At 34.5% G+C, this 26,794-nt stretch overlaps 1 non-coding gene across 1 annotated transcript; it reads left to right on the forward strand.

The window, feature by feature from the left end:
- Positions 1 to 6,391: 6,391 nt before the first annotated feature.
- On the forward strand, positions 6,392 to 6,551 carry LOC113919136. Its single transcript, XR_003518863.1, has one exon. It is a non-coding gene; the product is annotated as a U1 spliceosomal RNA (small nuclear RNA).
- Positions 6,552 to 26,794: the final 20,243 nt, after the last annotated feature.

Below are 26,794 nucleotides of genomic sequence, written 5' to 3' on the forward strand. Positions count from 1 at the left end.
GTATTATTGGAAAGTTTTCTGGGTCCCATCTATAGAAACATGTCTCCAGCTTATAGACAAATGATTAAAATTTCATAATGATGGAATTGTGTCTCTGTTACCATATCTAGCATAGAACTTGGCACATAGATAGTACTCAGTAAGAGAATACTCATTAAATGAGCAAGTGAGGGAACTGTGGGAGAGAATAAAGACAGCAGTGTGTTGTAGGAAATGGATTATGACCAGTGGTTGGGTGACTTTGGCTAGAAGGTCGTATCATTTACCAACAACCGGAATGACTTCCAAAAGTCATCTAATTTGTGAGCTTCTGGGTTTTGTTTTGTTTTGTTTTTCATTTTCAAAGTCTTATTATATCTCTAATATCCCTTCTAGCACAAACATTTTCAAATTCTCTGGATTGTTCAAGAAGGTACCAATGTCCTTTATTCTTTCAATCACAAAATTTAACCTGATATTAATACATGATGAACTTCCCAATCTCTGATGAATAGCATAGCCCACTGGCTATCCCCTAGTTTCCAAGTTCTAATACAATCTGGGACATCCTCCTTGACCTCCTTTTTTGGTGAGACCATTGCCTATTTTTTGCTCTTTGAGTTTTTTCCCACCAGCCGTCTCACCTGACTTTAGTCTGTGATACTACTAATAAAGCCCAATTTAATGTTTTAAACATGAACAGAAATAAAGCCTACGGGAAATATAGATGGATGATTAGTGTGTTAGAATACTTTAGGTGACCCCTCCTGAATCACAGTATCTTAAAAGAAACAAAAATAATGTAAAGAACTGTGAATGGCCTCGGATTTTATCCTTTTTGTGAGCTAACAAAGTAGCCTACAACAGTTTCACAGATGCTGACACTGGACACAAGATTCCTGTGTTGGAGACAAGAGATTTTACTACTCAAAGCACAGCAGACAGCAAGAGTTACTTGTTTGTATCAGTTCCCCTTTCTCTGCAGGTCCCAAGAAGTGATGGCAAGTGTCTCAGGTGTATGAAGCATTCATAATGGGCCTATGCCACAACTGAGGAAAACAGAGCTAAAAAAAACAAAAAACAAAACAAACAAACAAACAAACAAACACAATACTATACAGGTCGCTTAAAACAAACCTGTTCAATCTTTGCCCCAGAAGGAGACATTATCTTTATTTTCCTGGTCAGGAAACAAATCTCCCTTCTGCCCTAAAGGGAGATGCTACCTATATTATCCAGGGCTGTTTGCTCTACAAAAGGATAGTCTAGGACAAAAATAATCACAAGGCCATAGAGAATTATTCCCCGATAATACATTCCTTACTTAAACTACACATCTATCTTGGGTTCCTCAAGGTTATCTGTTTAGTGTAGTCACTCAGAGGCTCATAATGACAGTGGTTCCTTCTAGCCATTTGCTTTTTAGGGTATCATTCCTAAGCAAAAGCCCAGCAAATTTTGACACTCTAAACTTCTACTCAGAAGGGACACATGCTGCTTCAACCTACATTTTTTTTTTATTTGTAAAAGCAAGTGACTGATTCACAACTATTTTTCAATTATTTACCCAAGAAGTGGACAGCCAGGAATGATAGGTAATCAACACTAATAACAGAAACAGCTGAATTCCAAACAGAATGAACCACCATATCCAAATTATGCTAACAAGTTATTTTTTGCTTGAAGAAGTTCTCAAAAAGCCACAATAATCTGCCATTAGGTTCTATGAAATTGGGCAATTTTAAAAAAATATTTGTACATATTTAAACCTGCAAGAAAAATCTGATACATTAGATAAAAAATTAACAGTACCCCTCTAGGCACCCTGTGTGGGCTAATAATGTGCTGGGTGCTAAGGGTCAAATAGTGGCCAAGATGATCCTGCGTTCAGATAGCTAACATTTTAGTATGAGGGACAGAAAGCAAACAATCAAATAAACAAAATAATTATAGTTTATGGCAAGTGCTAAGAAAAAAAGAAAACAGAGTATCATGGATTGAGAAGACTGAGGTCATCAGATCATCCCCATACAAATTTTGGTGGGTGGAGGTTCCTCAAAGGGTTCTAAATGGAAAACATCAAATGATAAGCTCCCGAATTGTGATAGAGCTAGATGTGTTACTTATCCGTGACCTCAAAAGTTCAAAAAACTTGGGCAACTTCTCCAGAGAAACAATTAATTAATAGGAATAAATATAAAAATCTTTGCTCTTTGGTATAACCACTCATGCCCAGAGTTGGACTGATGAGGCTTAATAGTAGCACATGTGAACATGACTTTGGGATTTCAATTGACTTTGAGATCAATATGTTTTAAAATACTGTGTGTCAAAAATGGGACTCTATAATAACATATGGTGCCCAGAAGAAAACAGAAGGATAATTCTACTATGTTCTGTAAAGTTGGACTTCATTCGGTTCTAGAAAGACATCTAGCTTTGTGAAACACTGGAATTTGTACAGCCTAAGGATATATGTGGTTTTAATCAAGACTATACCAAACCCAGAGGATATTTAGAAATGCATTAGGGCTATTTAGTAGTTGTCTCAATAAGTTATAAATGCCACTTGGAATTTAAGAAAAGGGGCAAGAGTACTAAGCAACTGGCATTACATGGGGGGATTTCCACACTATGAAGAATTATCCCTCCCAAAGTTCTAATGTATCCCCTTTGACAAATACCAGTTTGTGTGTGTGTATAAGATATTTAATTATATAATTAACAATTAAATATTATATATAATAATTAATTATGTAATTATATAATATATGTTATATTGTATATATTATATATTTTAGTTTATGCAGAAACACCTGATAATATTTAATTTGAGGAAGAGAATAACTGTTGTCTCATACAGAAGCCAGTCAAGCAACAAAGGCTTCTGTGTAGCAGCAAACTGAGATGAGGTTAATGGAATTTCCTGGGAAGGAAAGAGAAAAGCAGATTTTAACTCATTGTAAGGAATAGATGTTTAAGGTTTAAAATCAGAAAAAAAAAATCTGAGAAAATGGTCATTCTAATTCATTGACTTCCCTTTGATGTAACCATTTTATTAAGGTTCAACTTATCTATCCCTTGCTTAGCACAAACTGGAAGAATTTGACTTTGTCCAGATAAGAGCCAAAATTTCCTATTTTTGACCATCTCTGCCTTGTATAAAATGCAGGTCAGCTATATTTAAAGAAGATAATTCCTCTGCTTTTACACTCAAAGGCTAGCTGCCAATAGCTCTTCTTAACTTATAGAGAAAACCAGAAGAGTCTAATTCTAGGATTCTGATTTTATATGCAATCTTTTTCTAAAATAACTTTACTTCACATATGCAGACTTGATTTCCTTGGTAGAAGTTAAGCTAGATGTTGCTATGGTTTATTTGACATTTGGAACATTTGTAATATTATGCTTCTTGCAGTTCAGAGAGGAGATTCTTGATAAATATATTTGACTAATTACTATTTAATAATTACTTGTATCAAAATATAAATTTGATTTTTATGCTACTTTTGTCCAGAGTTTGATGAATAACAACCACAACCTCATTTATTGGTGTACTGGAGAATTAGATAAAATTTACATTATGTAAATTTAGCTTAAATACAAGGTTTTCATTTAGTTAAAGCACCTGATGATGGACAAGAATGTATGAAAGGAAGAAACAATCTGGAAGAAAATGTTTAGGGTTTCTGTTAGACCCGAATGAAGTATTGAGACCAATTAAGTAAAACCTGTCCAGGTAGTTGTGGGACTTATCTTAGCCAGGCAATAATTTAATATACATCGGACCCAGCAGGATAGTCTAACACTCTCCACTCTGGGATAACAGAGTGATTTGGAGAGCACTGTTTTAGCATGACTTTGTAAGATTTTCTACCAGACTGTCCATATACAATTTTTTACTTTTTTTCAAGTTTTAGATGTCTCTTTGATGTGGTACGGAAGTAGTGTGGGTTTGAAAGACAATGAGCATGGGGGAATGAGCTCATTGAGGAAGCAGGAACAAAACACTTGCTTCTGAATTATTTTGAAACTTTTCAAAAATATAATCTCCTGAAAAAGATCATCATACAATCTCAAAATTAATTTCCAAAGAAAGATTTCAAAACTGTTTTTGAGCAATACTGTTATGGTTTGATAAAACATGTAAACTCTGAAGGTTTGCAATTTAAAGGAGAAATATCATTTGAATGTATGCTTCATAATAGCTTTGCCAAACGCTTTTGCATTATTTTACATTCATTATTCATATTCCCATACTCTATTTTGAGAAAGCTATCAGGAGGTTTGCTATCTGGAGTTGAAATTCAGTGGGAGGAGTCCCAATATATAGTTCTTGTTTTTTCAAAGTTAAAAGATAAAATTATATAAAGAATATGTGTCTTCTGTGTCATCCTGACCTCTGTTTTTCCTTCCAGATGAAAACTTGTTTAGGCACGCCACCCTACAGAGATGGAATTACTAATCTAATTTTTCTACTTCTTCCCTTTTGGAGAAAAAAGTAAACAAAAGTGGTTCCCTGCTTTTCCAAACATTTGTCTTAACTGAGGAGGTCATCTCACTTGGGGAGGCCCACCACAAGCCATTATTACCTATAATGGGATAAGGAAATCTAATGCCCTATGTTGTCAATTTACACTTAATCAGTAACAAAGAATATTTTGAACTCCAGATAGCTTACTTTGGTCTAATGTATCATTTGTTCAAAATGTGGGGGAAGCAAAGGCTATTATTTATTGAGTACCCTGAAAGAGCAACACCTAATTTCTTTGTTCTTCAGAATACAATCCCTCATCCCTTCATATGCTTCTAGCTCTTTTGGATGAATGTGTTCCTATTTTCTCTGAATTTAGTAATAATCTTTAGAAAGTCAGTTGTTCTCTTATAATGAAATAACACAGGGTTTTACTTGCTTATTACTACTCTTTCCTCTATAGGGTAATATGAAATACATTTCTTAAATTCCAAGACCTTCTAGAGTATTAACGTCAAGTTGAGAAGGCTGGTGATATTTAATTCTAAATTATTTCTGTTGTTTTATCCTAATATTTGGTTCAGTAATCTCTAGCTCTTAATCTTTAAGAGTAGACAAATTTCATCAAATGTTACACGGCCCAGCTATGCACAGCTTAGAAAAATGTCCACTATTACCCCACCTCACCCTCTGTAACTTTACTTCAATTTTCTAAGTAACTTCTGTGTCCACAAAAGCTTTGCCAATAAGCTTTCCACTTGACTAGAAAAGGAAAAATATCATATTACTAAGTATCCACCAGAATGTTAGAATTATTAGAAATAAAATAAGAACAACAACAAAAATATCAGAGCTACAGCAAAAGCATATTTCAAGCTGACAAGACCTAATGTTATATCATTAGAAACCTATAAAATGTTTCGGTAGAAATATTAAAAAAACAAATAATAAGTATATACTCATTCAAACTCACAATCACTCTGATACTCTAAGCAAACTTTTCTGAAAACTCTTCAGGATATTAGAAGTTGAAGCATGTTCACTTCAAATTTTCTGTAAATAGTTACCTTTCTAATTTGTCCAAATTCAAAGGACAAAGTAACTATGTTGGCATCATGAAAATCCTGGTTTACAGTAGACCTTCATTCATGCACTCCTATTTTTATACACTGCCTTCTACTGTATTTCCCCTTGCCATCTCCAGCCTCAATGATAAGGACAATATAGGACTGATAATAGATATTACCAAGGAATATAAAATTATTCATAAATAGTTATGTAACATAAGTCTATTAATCATGTGTAATACTTCCAACACCAAATCGGTTGACAAATCAAAGTGATAATATCATGACTGAGGTAAGAGAAAGTTTACCAACAGCAGAACAATTTTTTTAGTCTAGATTATTTTATGGAGACCCTCCTGCTGACCAATCATAGATAACTCTAAGAAGAGATCTTCATTACCTGTATGATGGGCCCCTAAAAGAGTGCTAGAATACAGTTTGAATTAAGCCAAAAGTGAAAAGTTTGTACATGGGGGGGGGGTGCTGGGAGAAGACACACACACACACACACACACACACACACACACACACACACACACACACACATATATATTCCCCTCTCCAGGTCAACCACCAGCATGAATTTCAAATTTGAAAGTATCTGTAACTTTTCTTTTTAATTTTAACAGTACTAAAGTAACTATATTCATATTCTCATTCCCAGAAGTATGTTTTTTCATTAAACCTAGGAGTCATTTAGATGACTCTCAGTTTTCATTCATAAGTATATATACTGAAAAACTCCAGGAAAAAGACCAATTATAACATGAAAAAAGGACAATGACAATGAATAGATTGTTTCAATAAATGGGGAAAATGAAGTAGAATCTCAGATTCATTCATCTCTAATATCTTAATGAAATGGGTGGGGGGCGGGAAAATGTCATGATCAGGAAGGTGGTTTCTCCAGGGTAAGGCTTATCCACTGTACTTTGGCTGTGCTGACCCCAGCAATTTCCCCAAATATGGGAAATTTGGTTGCATAATTTGTTGAAGAGGGGAACTGCATTCATACTTTTTGGAGTCTTCTTAGAAGCACTACGGTAAGGTCTCTGAGACAAAGTCTGAGAATTTGTGCTCCTTTCTCTTTTTAGTGCTTAGCCTATCCATGCTTTGGTAAAGTTGCTTTTGTGTTTCTCTCTTCCCCCTGGGGACAAAAGGGAGTCACACCAATGTGGACTCACAGGAACTGGTTTACTCTCCTGCCTGAAACAACAAAACAATACAGCAACAAAACCACACAAGATCCACAAAATGCATCAGGCAAAGAGGACAGCCATCCTGAAGACATGGAAATACACAGGTGAGTGGAGCCCTACAGTTGCTCCAAGTTACTGCCTCCAGAGAGTTTCCAAGCAAGGCACAGGGGAGAGAAACTGAAGAGAAGCCCAGTAGACCTGGTAGAGTTGAGGACACTGAGCTGAGAGTCCACAAGACAGTGTATGGGGGAGGACAGTCCTGCAGAAAGTCAACTGGTGAGATCTGTGGAGGGGCCCTACCCCATGCAGCAGGGTCTGGCTCAGGGCCTCCATGGGAGGCAATGACCCAAATTCAGAGGCAATCATTTGAAAGCATTAGAGGAAACAGGGCCTGGGGCTCACACAGCATTGGGAATAGTGCCCATCCCCAACAGATAGACTGAAAAAAAGGAGCTCCTGAAAAATGTCTCTTAATTCATGAGGCACAGAGTGGAGGATTCAGAGAGGTCTTGCCATTGGAAACTCATCATTAGCCCTCCACTGAGAACTGCTCTGGACCACCAAACAAATCATTAAAGCAACACCAGAAATGATCAAACTGTTTCTAAGTAACTTAAATGCATCCCTGAACAAAGCTCAAAATTACAGAAAATGCAAAAATATCCAGCAACCAACAAGGTAACATTCACACTGTCTGGCATTCCATCCAGGAGTGTGAGGTATGCTGAGAAGCAGGAGACATATCCCTCATGAGAAGACAGATTAACCATTTGAAAATGACCCAGAGCTGACACAGTTGCGAGAATCACCAGAGAAGGACATTTAAGTGTTTATTATAACTGTATTCCATCAGTTCAAAACATTCAACAGACCTACAACTATATGGTCAACTAATCTTCAACAAAGCAGAAAAGCATATCCAATGGAAAAAAGTCTCTCCAACAAGTGGTGTTGGGAAAATTCGACAGCAACATACAGAAGAATGAAACTGGACCCCTTTATTACACCATACACGAAAATAAAATCAAAATGGATGAAGGACCTAAGTGTGAGACAGGAAACCATCAAAATCCTAGAGGATAACATAGGCAGAAACCTCTTTGACCTCAGCTGCAGCAACTTCCTACTAGACACGTCGCTGGAAGTAAGGGAAACAAAAGCAAAAATGAACTAATGGGACTTCATCAAGATAAAAAATTTCTGTACAGCAAAGGAGAAAAATCAACAAAACTAAGAGCCTGCCTACAGAGTGGGAAAAGATACTTGCAAAGGATATATCTGATATAAGGTTAGTATCCAAAATCTATAAAGAACTTACCAGACTCAACACCCAAAAAACAAAAAATCCATTTCTTAATGGGCAGAAGACATGAATAGACACTTTTCCAAAGAAGACATCCAGATGGCTAACAGACAGATAAAAAGATGCTCAACATCACTTATTATCAGGGAAATACAGATCAAAGCCAGGATGAGATACCACCTCACACTTGTCAGAAGGTCTAAAATTTACAACACAGTAAACAACAGAAGTTGGTGAATTGCAGAGAAAGGGGAACCCTCTTGCACTGTTGGTGGGAATACAAACTGGTGTAGCCACTCTGGAGAACACTATGGAAGATCCTCAAAAAGTTAAAAATAGATCTACCCTACAACCCAGCAACTGCACTACTAGGTATTTACACCAAGGTTACAAAAATACAGATTTGAAGGGGCACATCCACCCCAATGTTTATAGCAGCATTATCAACAATAGCCAAACTATGCAGAGAGCCCAACTGTTCATTGACTAAATGGTTAAAGAAGATGTGGTATATATACACAATGGAATATTATTCAGCCATCAAAAAGAATGTAAACTTGCCATTTGCAACAACGTGGATGGAGCTAGAGTGTATTATATTAAGTGAAATAAGTCAGTCAGAGAAAGACAAATATCATATGCTCTCGTCCATATGTGGAATTTAAGTAAAAAAACAGATGAAGATATAGGAAGGGGGAAAAAAGGAGAGAGGGAAATAAACCATGAGACTCTTAATGATAGAGAACAAACTGAGGATTGATGGATGGATAGGGGGACAGGCTAGATGGGTGATGGGTGTTAAAGAGGACACTTGTGATGAGCACTGGATGTTGTATGTAAGCGATGAATCACTAAATTCTACTCCAGAACCCAATATTGCTCTGTATGTTAACTAAAATTTAAATTAAAAAAATATAATTAAAAAAAAGTTATAGGAATCAAAACATCAGGTCATAAAGAAGTTTTACCTATGGTGGATATTTATATATTCCAACTTGCTCTTTAATATGCAATTAGTTTCAAATCTAAATATTATATATAATAAGTGGTTTATAAATTTTCAATGTGATTAAACAGCATGCTTTCCATTTTATCAGAAAAAAATCAAACCTTGCCATAAATGTATCATTAAAAAGTGTATTTAAATCCAGGTATGAAGAAGTAGTTTGTAATCTCACTTAAAACAATGATGTAAGTTTGGGGGAAAGCTGTTTGAAGAGATTTGGAGACCAATCAGGCCCTAGAAATCTTAAAGGGCTAAAATGGAGAAGGTGAAATATACAGAGGGGAGCCCCATATTTGCTACACTTTTATCTCTCAGAACATTCGCTATTTAAAATCAAGTGCCATAGAAAAGAAATAGAAAACTGTGTAAGTTGAGCTTGTGGAAGATTCTCTTGACTGAGTAGAAAAAGACTAGATTTTGGTGCTACTAAAACAGGATATAAGAAGACAAGTTTCCAAACTGTGTTGTTGTGATTTGTAATAAGAAATATATATTTGATCTTCATTCCTGTTCCTGGCAGCAGCCCCTAAAACCCTTGTAATGTCCTAAGTGATAAGAGCAATGGGAGAATTATTTGTCATGATATTTGGTATTTTGTCCTGGGTTCCTGAAATAGCTCCAGAGCAACAAAGGCAAAAAAAGTTTCTTTTGTTATGCATAACAAGCCCCCTTCAACCACACATGAGTTTATGTTAATGAGATGATTTTTGGAAAGTTCTTAGATAACCGCAGAATGAGGTTGCCAAGGAAACCAACCAGGGTGATTAAAGGGTTGGAACTTTCAGCCCCATCCCCGACCGACCTCTGCACTAGAAGGACTGTAGAGAGGAACTGAAGGTTGAATTAATCACCAATAGCCAATGATTTAATTAATCCTGCCTATGTAATGAAGCCTCCATAAAAATCCTAAACAATGGGGTTTGGAGGGTTTCCAGGTTGGTGAACACATGGAAGTGCTGGGAGGGCAGCATTCCCAGAGAGGGCATGAGCTCTGTGTCACTTCCCACATATCCTATGCATCTCTTCCATCTGGCTGTTCCTGAATTGCATCCTTTTATAATGAACCAGTAATCAAACAGGTAATACTTTTCCTGAGATTGTGAGCTGTTCTAGCAAACTATCAAAGCCAACAAGGGGATCATGGGAACCTCCAATTTATAACCACTTGGTCAGAAGCACTTATAACAACCTGGGACTTGGGATTGGCATTTGAAGTGGGGGTGGTCATTTAGGACTGAGCCCTAAGCCTGTGGGGTCAGTCTGCTTTAACCCCAGGTAGATATGTCAGAATTGAATTGAATTGAGGACACCCAATTGAAGAGAATTGAAGAACTACTTGGTTTGGGACATCCTCACACATCTGGTGTCAGAAATGAAGAATTCTGAAAGTAGACAGAAGAGGGTTTTCTTTTTGTTTGTTGTTTTGCTTGTTTGTTTTCCTTTCATAGACTTAAAGGAAAACCAGAGAAATTAGCCAACATTCTGCCTGCAGTTTTTTCTCAAGACATTTGCTGATATTTAAGCTGTGCATGTCAGGGACAGGAAGAAAAGAAAGAAAGCAAATAATAATAAAAATGACAAAAACAATAATGGTAATAATAGACTAATAATAATAGTAGATAAAATAAAACTAACAAATCTGCAAAAAAGTCTAAAAAAATCCAAATAAAGCTTTCCTCTCACAAAAATCTGAAATCTATCCTTCAGATTTCTTAATCCCAATTTGTATCACCATTTGCTTGTATTTTATCTGTCTACTAGAAGAAACTGATATTCCCTCTACAATTTCTCATGTACAATCTCAGCATTTTATATAAATTTAATCAACATTCCACACAACATGACCAGATGACTGAAACAAAAGGAAAAAATAAATCAATACAAATAAACCCACCTGCAATCCAATTATTGATATTATTAAATTATATAAAGTTTACAAATCTTAAATGTAATGATCGATATAATTTTACAACTATATATTTCTAAAACTATCACCCATATCAAAATGTAGAAAATTACCAGTTCATCAAAGCATCCATTATTCCCTATCCAAGTCTACATTCACCAAAGTTAACCATAGTAGTCATGGCTATCACCAAAGCTAAGATGTGTTTGGAGGAAAAAAATACAAACATACAAATAACAAAACATATCTTGGAAACATTTATAAACTTGAGAAGGTTTTTTTAAGGATCATTTGTAGCTTTAATTTTATTTATTTTTTAGGTTTCCAGATTGTATTTCAGATATCACATTGAATGTAATTGGCATGTCTCTACACTTTTATTTTAGAATGGTTTTACATCTTTCTTTGTCTTTCATGATATTAATATACTTGAGGAGTACAGGCCAGTTATTTAGTGGAATTTAACTCAATTTAGATTCAGCTGATGTTTTCTCATGAGTGTATTCAGATTATGCATCTTTGACAGGAACATTACAGAGAATGATACTTGTTCCTCTCAGTGTATCCTATCAGGAGGCACAGGTTGTTGGCTTGTGCCTTTATTCATGATGTTAAATTGATCACTTAGTTAAGATTCTGTCTGCCAGGTTTCCTCGCTAAGAGGTTCCTGGTTTCTCTTTCTAATTAATAGGTCATTTACAGAGATGCTTTAAAACTATATAAATATTATGTTCCTCCTCAACTTCATTGCACTAGTTCTAATACCCATTAGTGATAAATGCTTGGATCAATTACCAAAATGATTACAAAATTGTCTATAGAAGTAAACTGACATAAAACAAACCATTTTTTACCTTTGCTCACTTTTTTATAAAAAAGATTGAATGGGGCACCTGGGTGGCTCAGATGGTTGAGCTTCTGCCTTCGGCCATGATCCCAGGGTCCTGGGATCTGACCCCACATTGGGCTCCTGGCTCAGCGGGGAGCCTGCTTCTCCCTCTGCCGCCCCGCCCCGCTCATGCTCTCTCTCTCTATCTCTGTGTCTCAAATGAATAAATAAAATCTTTCAAAAAAAAAAAGATTGAATAATTTTTAAACTTTCTAAAATAATCATTAGGACATTCATTATTCTAAAAGGTATTTGGGGTTGAAATAATCCGAAAATATTAGTTAAAAACAATCACAGTAAGTTGTGTGCTTTAAGCTCCTATTGCAATCTCCTATTGCATAGGAGATTGCATCAACCTATGCACAAAAGGAACAAATTTATAAGATGGTGAGAGATACCTGTATAATTTTCCAGTTTGTTTGCATGTGTTTGGTTTCCATGGGCCTGTTACACCACAGGTAAAAGTAACAAGAATACTCACCGAAAGCAGTTTGTTTTTTATTATTCAAAGGACGCTAGGAGCTTAAATGAATTTGGGAATTGCTCAAATAAGGTTGATATTTGGGAATCAGGGAAATGAATGAGATTTTTCCCAGAGACAACATTTTACATAAGAACAGAAATGAGTTCAGAACAAATGCATGGGAAACACTGAGTTTTAAAAAAGGCATAAAGGAAGGAATTCAGAAATCATTCTCAAAGAGGTAGCAGAAGCATGAGAAAGTGGTGTTCCGGTATGCACAGTGAAGTTGGAAGGCACTGTTCCTGCTTTCAGAGAGCTGTGAAAATAAAGACAGAGGATTCACTAGGGTGCCTAATCTAATCTGGGCAGGGATGGTGGTCAGAGACTTCCAAAGAAAGGTACCACCTATGCTGAGATTCAAAGGAGGAAAGGGATCTGAGACATAATGTTCCAATTAGAGGGAACATCATGTAAGTAGGGATAAGGTAAGCTTGTGCAGGTCAAGCCACTGGGCTAATCACAGGCCCAGAACTAATCATAGTCTTACAGAAATAGGCAGAGACAAGAAATAGGAGGAGCCCTATATATCACAATTAAAAATTTGTATTTTGCCTGTATGAAATGGGGAACTAATAACCAGATTTACTCAAGGTAAGGAACGTTTTAGCTCAAGAAAAAACATGGTGTATTTTAAGGAGAACCAACTAAACATCACAAGAGAGTAGGAGTCATATCCCAGATTTATCTGTTAATACCTGTAGGAATTTGGATAGGCTATTTTCTCTTTAAAATGGGAATAAGAGTACCTACCATTCTGAGTTTTTGAGACATTTGAATAAAATAACTTTCATTGTCCCTGTACCTGAAAATGTGGTTATAGTCAGTTGTTCTTATTTTCCCCCTTTACTTTAAAAATACACTTTCCTCCTTATTAATTATATAATCTTCAAATTCTATAAAATATAAAAATCTTATACCATTTGCAGCACACCTCTCTGGTGCCCCACATCACTTTTCCTTAGCCCCTGCTCTTTTTAGCTGAAATTATGGTAGACAGTTCAAGTCAGGCTCCTCTCAATCTAACAAAATCCTGACTCAAAGGTGCACTGTTCATCCTTCTGCTGTATGCCAGGGTCTTCTTTGAGACTCTGATAGCCAGTGATTGTGCAAATGCTGGAAGGAACCCTCAAGAATAGGGGACAGAGACAGTGGATAAATATCCCATCCTCCCAACCTTCAGGCGAACATTGTATATGCTCCTCAAAGTCCCATTAGGAATCAAGGTCCCCTCTCCTTTGCCTACAGGACTGGCCTCATTAATGGATGGCATACAATGGCTTTTTATTTTCTATCATTCTTTCTGACTCCTTACTTATGCTTTCCGAGATAACCGCTAAACTACCTACTCCCAGGCTGATTTCAAGGAAAGCCAAACTGAAATTCTATCTCATTCTATTTCATAAGAACACATTTAATTAATTCTTTAATTCTATTACTTTAAATTGATAGATTTCTTCTCTATTCTCTTACTCTTTCCTATGAAATGTCATAACCCCAAAGCCATTTGGCCATCTAAAGTCACTACTTTTAACTCATAATTTAAAAAAAATTAAAAATCTGGTTAATTAGATCATCTCTAAAAAGATTTTCTAAAAATTGTTAATTGTATTAATCAAAGGTTTACTAAAATTTAATGCTTGACACATTTATTATTTATTTTTATTTAAATTCAATTAATTAGCATATAATGTCTTATTGGTTTCAGAGGTAAAGGTCAGTGTTTCATCAGTCTTATATATTACCCAGTGTTCATTACATCACATGCCTCCTTAATGTCCATCACTCAGTTACTCCATCCCCCGACCCCACTGCCCTTCAGCAACCCTGTTTGTTTCCTATGATTAAGAGTCTCTTGTGGTTTGTCTCCCTCTCTGATTTTGTCTTGTTTTATCTTTTCCTCTCTTCCCCTATGAGCCTCTGATTTGTTTCTTAAATTCCACATGAGTGAGATCATATGATACATGTCTTTCTCTGATTGACTTATTTCACTTAGCAAAATACCCTCAAGTTCCATCCATGTCCTTGCAAATGGCAAGATTTCTTTTTTTTTTTTTTGATGGCCAAGTAGCATTCCACTGTGTGTATACACACACACACACACACACACACACACACACACAAAATGGACTCTATATATATATATATATATATATATATATATGCACACCACATCTTATTTATCCTTTCCTCTGTTGATGGACATCTGGGCTCTTTCCGTAGTTTGGCTATTGTAGCTATTGCTGCTATAAACATTGGGGTGCAGGTGCCCCTTCAGATCTCTACATTTGTATCTTTGGGTTGAATACCCAGTAGTGAAATTGTTGGGCCGTAGGGAAGCTCTAGTTTCAACTTTTTGAGGAACCTCCATACTGTTTTCCAGAGTGGCTGCACCAGCTTGCAGTGCCACCAACAGTGTAGGAGAGTTCCCCTTTCTCCACATCCTCGTCAACATCTGTCATTTCCTGACTTGTTAATTTTAGCCATTCTGATTGGTGTGAGGTGATATCTCATTGTGGTTTTGACTTGTATTTCCCTGATGCTGAGTGATGTTGAGCATTTTTTCATGTGTCTGTTGGCCATTTGTATGCCTGCTTTGAAGAAATGTTTGTTCATGTCTTCTGCCCATTTCGTGATTGGATTATTTTTTCTTTGGGTGCTGAGTTTGATAAGTTCTTTATAGATTTTGGACACCAGCCCTTTATCTGATAAGACATTTGGAAATATCTTCCCCCATTCTGTCGGTTGTCTTTTGGTTTTGTTGACTATTTCTTTTGCTTGTTAGACAGTTTAGATTACCTTAAATATTAATATGAGTTTGAACCCTACAAATTACCAGTGTTTTAGAGCATTTAGAAATGTATTGAGTCACAATGTTTGGCAGAGCAGACATTGCTGTTGCCTGTTGCAGTCATATACCTCTTCACACTCCCCCACCCCCCGTTTTCCCTACTGATTTAATTATAACATATTTAGGTAGAGGATCAAAACCCACTGCTCTTGGAAGGATAAATCTCAAAAGAATAAATTATTATTTAACTAAACCTGTCATGGAAACTCATTTTTTTCTAGCTATGATTGGTTTACATGTGAGCAAATGACACCACTCTGGCCAACAACATGTAAGAAATCTACTGGGATAAAACTGAGGTTTTCATTTCTGAAACAAAACAAAATAAAACAAAACCCCCTCAATGCTGCCTAAGGAAATATTTTCAACCTTTCTCTTATTCTTGCCTTGAATATAGCCAGGAATCTTGAAACTGAAAATTAGAAATAATTTGAATTGATGGCATTTTTGGTCCACTGAACTAGCATAGGTAATTGCATATACCCCAACTCCACATTTGTGAGGGAAAAAATGCTCTCTAATTTAAGCTATTTATTAGTTAATAGTTTAATAGATAAAGTTATTTATTTATTTATTTAAAGCTGAAGCCATTCTTAACCAATATAGGGAGGGAAGAGAAAGGATAATGGTAACATTTTTCTCACAGGATGAAAATTTTGTTTTGAATATCAATGATTTTTGGAATATCTAATTCAGATGTTCAGGGTCCTAAGGATCCAATTTAGAGACTTTCTTAGGCATGGAAGGGAGACTGAGTAAGCTGCAAAATCTATGAAATGCCCACCCTTATCCCCATTTAAACAGAGCAGCCTGGCTGATTTTAAGTGTGATTTCCAGTAAGAGCAAGGTTCTGTTTCTACAACATTTGAAGATACCTAATGTGAATCATAATCTTCAGTTATATAAATACTTAAAATATTAACCATATTGAATTTTTTTAAATTAAATTTATTTTATATTTCTGTCAGAAACTTCTATTTTTTTTCTCTATCAGAAAATTCTATCTATTCTTAAATTAAAAGGTTGGATGGCAGCAGGAATTTGACCTTATTGTAGATAATATTATTTATGACATGTATGAAGCTCTGCAGCAATAAGCTAAGGAGTTTTGGTAATTTTCCAGAGAAGCATTATTGAAATTTAAAAACAGATTTATACATTAAAACATGTAAAACTTTGTCGTTGTTGCTTTCTTTTATAGCTAAGTTACAATTTTGCATATTATATTCTTGGTAGAAAATGACTTGTAAATTAAAACTGGCACCTGATAGTTAAATAAAATAGCAATGAGACGGAACAAAATGTTCACCTTTTAAAATGTCCTTTTACTCGTATTAAATATTAAATTATTTTCATAAACAGCAATTTTTGTGAGAATACATGAATTTCAGGATTTAATGTTAAATATTACCTTTTTTTCCTGGATTAATCTGCTTTTAGATCTTTTTATTTGTAAAATAATATAAGCTTAGAAAATAGTCAAAATTTATTCTTTCTATATCTAATTGCATCTTAAGGATTTAAATAAATTGAATACAAAATAGTGCACCCATTATTTTAATTGATTTTAAAGGAATGTTCAAAGAAATGAGTCCTTAGAAATCACTAAAATGTGATTAGGTAGTCAGTCATAGATAGTAGGCTTTGGGAATACCTAGCAGTGTTCATATAGAGGTGATTTGCATGGACAAATATGGTGTTATTGTTTTTCTAATAGACTATTTTTTAAGTACTTTTAAGTTTACAACAAAATTGAGCAGAAAGTAGAGAGTTCTCATTTTTACACCTGTTCTCACATGTGCATAGCTTCCCCCCAATTCAACATTCCTCACCAGAATGATACACTTGTTACAATTGCTGAAGGAACACTGCCACAACATTATCACCCAAAGTCCATAGTTTACATTAAGGTTCATTTTTGGCATTTTACATTTTACATTTAATTGTTTTGACAAATAATGATGTGTATCCACCATTATATTATCATATAGAATATACAAACAGATCAACACAGATCAAAAGTGGAGAACTGAATATTGAGCCAATAAATCTAACTAACCCAAGAAAATTAATCTGTGTAATTACATCTGGAAAAATCCACATATTTTAAATATTTGTTTTCACTTATTAAGTTACACTATTTCTTGTGAGTCTATATATCTTTTTTGTTGAGATAACATACTATAAAATCCATCCTTTTGAAATGAACTTAGTGCTTTTTTAGTCCATTCATAGTTTTACAGCCATCACCACTAATTCTAGAACATTCTGATCACTCCAAAAAGAAACCTGGCTCCCATTAGTAGGGAACCCTCTTTATGCCCTTCCCCCAGCCTCTGGGAATTGGGGGGGAAGGAACTGTCTCTAAGATTTTTCTTTTGTGGACATTTCATATAAATGGAATCAAACAACATGTGGCTTTGTGTATCTGTCCTCTTTCACTTAGCATAATGTCATCAAGGTATATCAATATTGTAGCATATATCTGTAACTTTATTCCTTTGTGTGAATGAATAATATTCCATTGTTATGCATATATCACATTTTGTTTATCCATTCATCAACTGATGGGCATTGGGTTGTTTTTCCACTTTGGGCTATTTATGAATATTGCTGCTGTGGACATTTATGTAAAAGTTTTTGTGTAAATACATGTTTTTAATTCTCTTGGCTGTATAACTAGAAGTGGAATTGCTGAGTTATATACTAATGCAAAGTTTAACTATTTCAGGAACCACCAAACTACTTTCCAAACCAATTGCAAAATTTTACATGCCTACCAGCAATGCATGACAGTTTCAATTCTATATATCCTCACCAATACTTGATATTGTCCATTTCCCTTTTTACAGTTATTATCGTAAGCATAAAGTGATATCTCATTATGATTTTGATTTCATATTCTTAATGACGAATGATGTAAAGCATCTTTTCCTGTGCTTATTGGCCATTTGAATATCTCCTTGAATGAAATGTCTGTTCAAATACTTTGCCCATTTTTTCCCTGGGTGGCTCAGTTGGTTAAATGCCCAACTCTTGGTTTCGACTGAGGTCGTGATCTCAGGATGGTGAGATTGAGCCCTGCATTGGGCTCCTTGCTCAGCATGGAGTCTGCTTAAGATTCTCTCTCCCACTCCCTCCTCTACACTCCCTGTGCTTGCCCTCTCTCTCTCTAAAATAAATAAATATAGATGATAGATAGATAGATAGATAGATGATAGATAAAATCTAAAATAAAAACCAAACACTTTGCCCATTTTTAATTGGGTTATGTATGTTCTTAATGTTGAGTTGGAGGAGTTTTTGTTTTGTTTTGTTTTCTGGATACAAGTCCCTCATGAGACATATACACAAATAATTTTTCCCTGTTCTGTGAGTTTCTGGATTTTGTCCTTTGAACCACAAGTTTCTTAAATTTATGAAGTCAATTTATCTATTTTTTTCTTCTGTTGCATGTACCTTTAGTGCCATATACAAGAAACCATTGCCTTAACCCAAGCACATGAAAATTTGCCTATATTTGCCTTTAAAAGTTTTATGATTTTAACTCTTTAAGTTTTTGATTTATGTTAGTTGTTATATGTGGTGTGATGTATGTATCCAAACTTATTCTTAGTATTGAATATCCAATTTTCATGGCGCTGATCTTTGTAAAGACTACTTTCCTTGTTGAATTGTCCTAACACCATAGTGAAGATCAAATTGGCCATAATTGTAAGCATTTCTTTCTGAATTCTCAATTCTATTCAGTTGATCTATATGTACATTTTTCTTCCAGTATCACATGGTCTTGATTATTAAGCTTTATGGTACGTTTTTGAAATTAGGAAGTATAAGCCCTCCAACTTTATTCTTTTTCAGTTTTTGCTGTTTTATGTCCCTTGCATTTCCATATGAGTATTAGCAACAGCTTGTCAATTTCTGGCAGAAAAAAAATAGCTAAGTTTTTGAGATTTGGTAGGGTTTGCATTGAGTGTGTGAAAAAATTTTGACAATAATAACTTAATAATTAGTCTCCTAATTTATGAACACAGGATGACTTTCTTTTTATTTGAGTATTTTTTTCTTTCAAAGACATTTTATAGTTTTCAGTGTACAAGTCATGTACTTCTTTCATTAAATTTATTCCTAAATAATTTACTTTTTGATGCTATTTTAAATGGGACTATTTTATTAATTTCATTCACAGATTATTTATTGCTAGTGTTTAGAAATATAATTGATTTTTTGACCTTGTTTCTCCAAATTAATGAATTTATTAGATCAAATAGCTTTTTGTGGATTTCTTAAGGTATTTTATATACAAGATCATGTCATCTCTAAACAGAAATAGTTTTACTTCTTCCTTCCCAAACTGGTTATCTTTATTGATTTTACTTGCCTAATCTCTCTAGCTAGCATCTTCTTCACAATGCTGAATAAAAACAAAACAAAAAAAGAAGTGGCAAGAACATTCTTTTCTTGTTCTTCATCTAAGAAGGTAATCTTTCATTCTCACAATTAGTTGTAATGTTAGCTGAGTTTTTCATAGATTGCTTCTATTAAGTTGAGGAAGTTCTCTTCTATTAATAGTTTTTTTGAGTGGTTTTATCATGAAATGTTGTTAGAAAATTTCAAATGTTTTTTCTGTGTCAATTGAGATGATCATGTGATTGCTGTCTTTTAACTATTAATATGGTGCTTTATATTAATTGATTTTCCAATGTTAAGCCAACCTTACATTCCTGAGATAAGTCTTTTTTGATCATGTTTTTGATCATGGTATATAATCCTTTTTATAAATTACTGCATTTGGTTTGTTAGTATTTGTTGAGGACTTCCATATCTGTATTCATAAGAGATTTTATCTGTACTTTTCTTTCCTGGGATGATTTGATTTTGGCATCTGGTTAAAATGTCATAAAGTGAGTTGGAAAGTACACTCATTTTTTTTAGAAGCGTTTGTAAAGGATTGGTGTTAATTTCTTAAGTTTGGTGGAATTCACCAGTGAACCCATATTTTTCTGAATTTTCTTCATGGGAAGTTTTATAGTTATTCATTTGATATTTTTTTATATTTTATTATGTTATGTTAATCACCATGTATTACATCATTAGTTTTTGACGCAGTGTTCCATGACTCATTGTGTATAACACCCAGTGCTCCATTAAATACGTGCCCTCTTTAATACCCATCACCAGGCTAACCCATCCCCCCACCCCCTACCCTCTAGAGCCCTCAGTTTGTTTCTCAGAGTCCATAGTCTCTCATGGTTCATCTTCCCCTCCGATTCCCCCCTTCATTTTTCCCTTCCTACTATCTTCTTCTTTTTTTTTTTAACATATAATGTATTATTTGTATCAGAGGTACAGGTCTGTGATTCAACAGTCTTACACAATTCACAGTGCTCACCATAGCACATACCCTCCCCAATGTCTATCATCCAGCCACCCCATCCCTCCCACCCCCCACCACCCCAGCAACCCTCAGTTTGTTTCCTGAGATTAAGAATTCCTATCAGTGAGATCATATGATACATGTCTTTCTCTGGTTGACTTATTTCGCTCAGCATAATACCCTCCAGTTCCATCCATGTTGTTGCAAATGGCAAGATTACTTTATTTGTTATAGGCCTATTCATATTTTCCATTTATTCTTGATGTTCAATAATTTGTCTTACAAGGAGTTTTTCCATCTAAACTAAGTTATCTAATTTTTTCATCGTGTTCCCATAAATGCTTTTTATTTCTGTAAAGTCGGGAGTGATGTCCCTTCATTTCTTTCCAATTTTAATAATTTGACTTTCTCTAGTGTATTATTGGTTAGTATATGTAAATATTTGTCAATTTTGTTGTTCTTTTCAAAGAGCCAAATTTGGTTTCATTGATTTTTTTCACCTAAATTCTATTTCATAAGTGTTTGCTCTAATCTTTATGACCCTTTCTTCTACTTGCTTTGGGTTCTGGTATTCTTCCTCTTCTAGTGTCTTAAGTTAAAAGGGTTTTTATTGATTTGAGCTCTTTTCCTTTTTTTTAAATAGATACTTTTACAGAGTCTAGCTATATATTATGTGCTTTTAAAATAGCAATTTTAGTTATTATACAAAATAAAACAATCTATCTTTTTAAAAGGATTTTATTTATTTATTTGTCAGAGAGAGAGAGAGCTCACAAGCAGAGGGAGTGGCAGGCAGAGGGAGAAGCAGACCCCCAACTGAGCAAGGAGCCTGATGCAGGACTTGATACCAGGACCCCAGGATCATGACCTGAGCCAAAGGCAGACGCTTAACTGACTCAGCCACCCAGGCATCCCAAAACAATCAATTCTTTTCTTTTTTTTAAGATTTTATTTATTTATTTGACAGAGAGAGACACAGCAAGAGAGGGAACACAAGCAGGGGGAGTGAGAGAGGGAGAAGCAGGCTTCCCAATGAGCAGGGAGCCCAATGTGTGGCTCGATCCCAGGACCCTGGGATCATGACCTGAGCCGAAGGCAGACACTTAATGACTGAGCCACCCAGGTGCCCCCCAAAACAATCAATTATTAAAGAGAATTACAGAGACTTAGTTATATGTGTCTTTTTTTTTTAAGATTTTATTTATTTGAGAGAGAGAATGAGAGTGAGAGAGCACATGAGAGGGGGGAGGGGCAGAGGGAGAAACAGACTCCCCACTGAGCAGGGAGCCCAATGTGGGACTCAATCCTGGGACTCCAGGATCATGACCTGAGCTGAAGGCAGTCGCTTAGCTGACTGAGCCACCCAGGTGCCCCAGTTATATGTGTCTTTAATAGTTCATATCTTCCACAGAAAAATATGATATATGTTCATGTCTCTCAAAAGTCATATTCTTTTAGTGATGCATGCTTCCTAATTAAAAGCTAATATAGATAATAAAAGTATCAGGAATTTAGATTCAGAATAAATTAGGTCAAATTTTTACTTTTATTCACTAACTGTGTAGTCAAATCAGTTAACCATTCTGATAGAAATATTTATACGTGGATTATTATTACCCCAACAGTTTGAGGTGCAGTGCCAGTCATGTTGGATTTCAATGATTGAGTACATTGTGTATTGTTTTTTCTCTGATAACACTCTGTGAAACTGCTATCTGCTGAGAGTTAAACAGGGTTTCCAGAATTTGGAATTAGGATATTGAGAGGAATTTGGGATATAAACATACCTTTTACCTATTTTGTAAATTTGCTTAGGATCTGTTTAGTTATGATTTTCAGGATGTATTAGTATTCATTTCTGATATAGTCTTTAAATGTAAGTTAAGCACAACAATGTAAATATATTTTACTACTGAAGAGTAAACTTTAAAATGGCTAAGATGGGAAGTTTTGCTATGTACATTTTACTACAATTAAAAATAAAAAAGAAAAAATGTAGAAAAAAAATAGGCATTTATAGCTGTAAACTGGCCTCTATGTGCTTCCTTGACCGCATTTAAAATTTAGTAGGTGTGTTTTCATTTTCATTCATTCCAATATTTTTAAAAATTTCCTTGCAATTTCTTTCTTCAACCTAATTTTTTTTAGGACTAGGTTGTTTATTTCACATATTTACCAATTTTCAAATTGTCCTTCTGTATTGATTTGTAATTTTATTCCATTGTGATCAGAGTGGATATATTTTATGACATAAATTCCTTTCAGATTAGTTGACACTTTTTAAATGGCCTAAAATATGGTCTATCTTGGTAAATATTACAGGTATACTAGAGAAGAATATGTAGTTTGCAGCTATAAGTTAGAGAGTTCTGTAGAAGTTTATTACGTCTGCTTGTCTTATAGGATTTTTCAGGTCTACTCATTTCATATTGATTTTTTTATTGTTGTTTTCCCCTTAATTGAAAGTGGGATATTAAGTTCTCCAAGTGCTATTATTGAATCTTCTAATTTGCTCTTCAAATTCAATAAAATTTTAAGACTTTATTTTGGGGGAGCAATTTTAGGTTTACAACAAAACTTAGAGGGGGTGCCTAGATTTCCCATATATCTCCTACTCACACACATGTATAACTTCCCCATTAACAATATCACTTGCCAAAATGGTACATTTTTACCAAGGTTGAATCTACATTGACACATCATATTAACCCAAAGTCCATAGTTTACATTTCAGTTCACTCTTGGTGTTGTATGTTCTATGGCTTTGAACAAATGTATAATAACACATATTCATTGTTATAAATACAGAGTATTTGCACTGCCCTAAAAATCCTCTGTGTTCTGCCCATTCATCTAAACCACTCCTACCTCTGGCACTTACTATTTAATTGACTCCATAGTTTTACTCTTCTCAGAATGACATGTAGTTGGAATCATATAGTATGTAGTCTTCTCAGATCAACTTCTTTCACTTAGTAATATTTAAGTTTCCTCCATGTATCATTTCAGTTTTGCTCATATCTTCATGGCTTGATAGCACATTTCTTTTTAGTTCTGAATAATATTTCATTGTCTGTATATACTACAGTTTATTTATTCATTCACTTACTGAAGCACATCTTGGTTGCTTCCAAGTTTTGGCAAGTATGACTAAAACTGTGATAAACATTCTCACATATGTTTTTGTGTGGACACACATTTTCAACTCCTTTGCATAAATAGTAAAGCATACAATTGCTGGATCATATGGTAATAGTATATTTAATTTTGTTAAAAAATGGATAAATTGTCTTCCAATGTATCTGTATCATTTTGCACTCCCACTACCATTGAAAGAGCTCCTCTTGCTCCACATCCTCTGCAGAATTTGGTGTTTTCAGCGTTCTGGATTTTGGCCATTTTAGTAGACATGTATTGTTATCTTATTGTTGATCTTTAAAAATTCTTTGTATATTTTGGATAATAGTCTTTAATCAGATGCATCTTTGTAAATATTTTCTCCTAGTCTGGGACTTGTCTTCTAATTCTTTTGATGTTGTCTTTGTGGAGCAGATGCTTTTAAATGAAGCCCAGCTTCAATTAACATTAATCAGTCATTTCTTTCATGGATTGTGTGTTTGCTGTTGTATGTAAAAAGACATCATCATCCTCAAGGTCATCTAGGTTCTCTGTTATGTTGTCTTGTAGGAGTTTCATAGTTTTTCATTTTACATCTAGGTCTATAATTTATTTTGAGTTAATTTTTATGAGAGATGTAAGGTCTGTATCTAGATTCTTTTTTTTTTTTGGCATATAAATGTCCAGTTGTTCCAGCATCATTTATTGAAGAGACTATTTTTGCTTTATTGTATTACCTTTGCCACTTCATCATAGATTAGTTTACTGTATTTATGGGAGTCTATTTATAAGCTGCTTATTCTTTTTCACTGAACCATTTGTCTACTCTTTCACCAATATCATACTGTCTTGATTATTTGAGCTTTATAGTAAGTCTTCAAGTTGGGTAGCGTCAGTCCTCTGACTTTGTTCTTCTCCAACAACATTGCATTGACTACTGAGGTATATCTTTCGCATCCTCGTATGAACTTTATATAAACTCTCCATATAAATTTTAGAATCAGTTTATTGATGTCCATAAAATGCTTGACTGGTATTTTAATTGAGATTACATTAAAATGTGTAGATCAAGGTCAAAAGAACTTACATCTTGACAATGTTGAGTCTTCCATATGAACATGGAACCATTTATTTGGTTCTTTGATTTTGTTCATCAGAGTTCTGTAGTTTTCCTCAAATCTTGTTCATATTTTGTTAGATTTTTATATCAGTATTTCATTGGGGTATGTGTTAATGTAAATGGCACTGAATTTTTAGTTTCAAATTCCACTGGTTCATTGTTAGTATATTGAAAAGCAATTGACTTTTCTATATCTATATCAATCTTATGTCCTGCAACTTGCTCTAACTGCTTATTAATTTTAGAAAGATTTTTTTGTCAGTTCTTTTGAATTTTCTACATAAAAGATTATATCATCTGAGAACAAAGACAGTTTTACATCATCCTTTCCAAACTGCCTAACTTTCCTTTACTTTTCTTTCCTTACTAGACTTTTAATTTGATGTTAAAAACGAGTGGTGAGACTGAACATCCTTGCCTTGTACCTGACCTTAATGGGGGAGCTTCGAGTTTCTCATCAAAAAGAACAATGTTACCTGTAGGAGTTTTGTAAATATCTTTGTAAAATTAAAAAAGTTTTCCTCTATTCCTAGTTTACTAAGTTTTTACCATGAATGCATGTTGGTTTTGTCAAATGCTCGTTCTGCATCTATGAATGTGATTATGTGATTTTTCTTTTTTAGTTTGTTGATGAGATGGATTACATTGATTTTTTTAAAAGATTTTTTATTTATTTATTTGAGAGAGAAAGAGAGAGCATGAGAGGGTGGAGAGTCAGAGGGATAAGCAGACTCCCTGATGAGTAGGAAGCCCAATGCAGGACTCAATCCTGGGACTCCAGGATCATGACTTGAGCCGAAGGCAGTCGCTTAACCAACTGAGCCACCCAGGTAACCCTGCATTGATTTTTTGAATATTGAATAGCCTTGCATGCCTGGGATATGTCCCACTTGGTCATGGTGCATAATTCTTTTTATATTTTTTTTTTGGATTCAATTTGCTAATAGTTTGCTGAGGATTTTTTAAACTATGTTCATGAAAGATATTGGTCTGCAGACTTCTTTTCTTATAATCCCTTCTCTTGTAATGTCTGGCTTTTGCATTAGAGTAATGCTGACCTCACAGAATGAGTTAAGTACTCTCTCCACTTCTATACTCTGAAAGAGATTGTAGACAATTGATGCAATTTCTTCCTTGAATGTTTGGTAAAATTTACCAATGAACACATCTGGGTCTGGTGCTTTCTGTTTGGAAAAGTTGTTAATTATTAGTTCAATTCTGTTCATAGATATAGACCTAGTCACATTATTTATTTCTTGTGTGAGTTTTGATAGATTGTCTTTCAAGGAATTGTTCCATTCCATCTAGGTAATTAAATTTGGGGGCATAGAATTTTTCATACTATTCTTTTTTCATCCTTTTAGTTTCTATGGAATCTGTAGTGATGTCACCTCTTTTATTTCTGATATTAGTAACTTGTATTCTCTCTCTTTTTTACTTAGTTAACCTGGCTAGAGGTTCATTGATTTTATTGATCTTTTTAAAAGAAATAGCTTTTGGTTTCATTGATTTTTCTCTATCAATGTTCTGTTTTTAATTTCATTGATTTTTGCTCTAATTCTTATTATTTTCTTCTGCTTATTTTGGATTTAATTTGCTCTTTTTTTTAGTTTTGTAAGATGGAAATTGACATGATTAATTTTAGGTCTTTCTTCCTTTTTTAAATATATGCATGCGATGTTACAAATTTTTCTCTGCCTACTATTTTGCTGTATCCCACAGATTCTTGTAAGTTGTTTGTCATTTTCATTTAGTTCAAAATAGATTTTAATTTATCTTCAGATTTCTCTTTTGGCCCATGTGTTATTTAGAAGTGCATTGCTTTATTTCCAAGTATTCTGGGATTTCTCAGTTATCTTTCTGTTATTGGATTTCTAGTTTCATTCCACTGTAGTCTGAGAGCGGACATTGCATGATTTCTATTATTTTAAATTTGTTAAGGTGTGTTTTATGGCTCAGAATACAGTCTGTCTTGGTGAATGTTTC

Source organism: Zalophus californianus, chromosome 1 (genome assembly GCF_009762305.2).
Source record: "Zalophus californianus isolate mZalCal1 chromosome 1, mZalCal1.pri.v2, whole genome shotgun sequence".
Taxonomy (NCBI): domain Eukaryota; kingdom Metazoa; phylum Chordata; class Mammalia; order Carnivora; family Otariidae; genus Zalophus; species Zalophus californianus.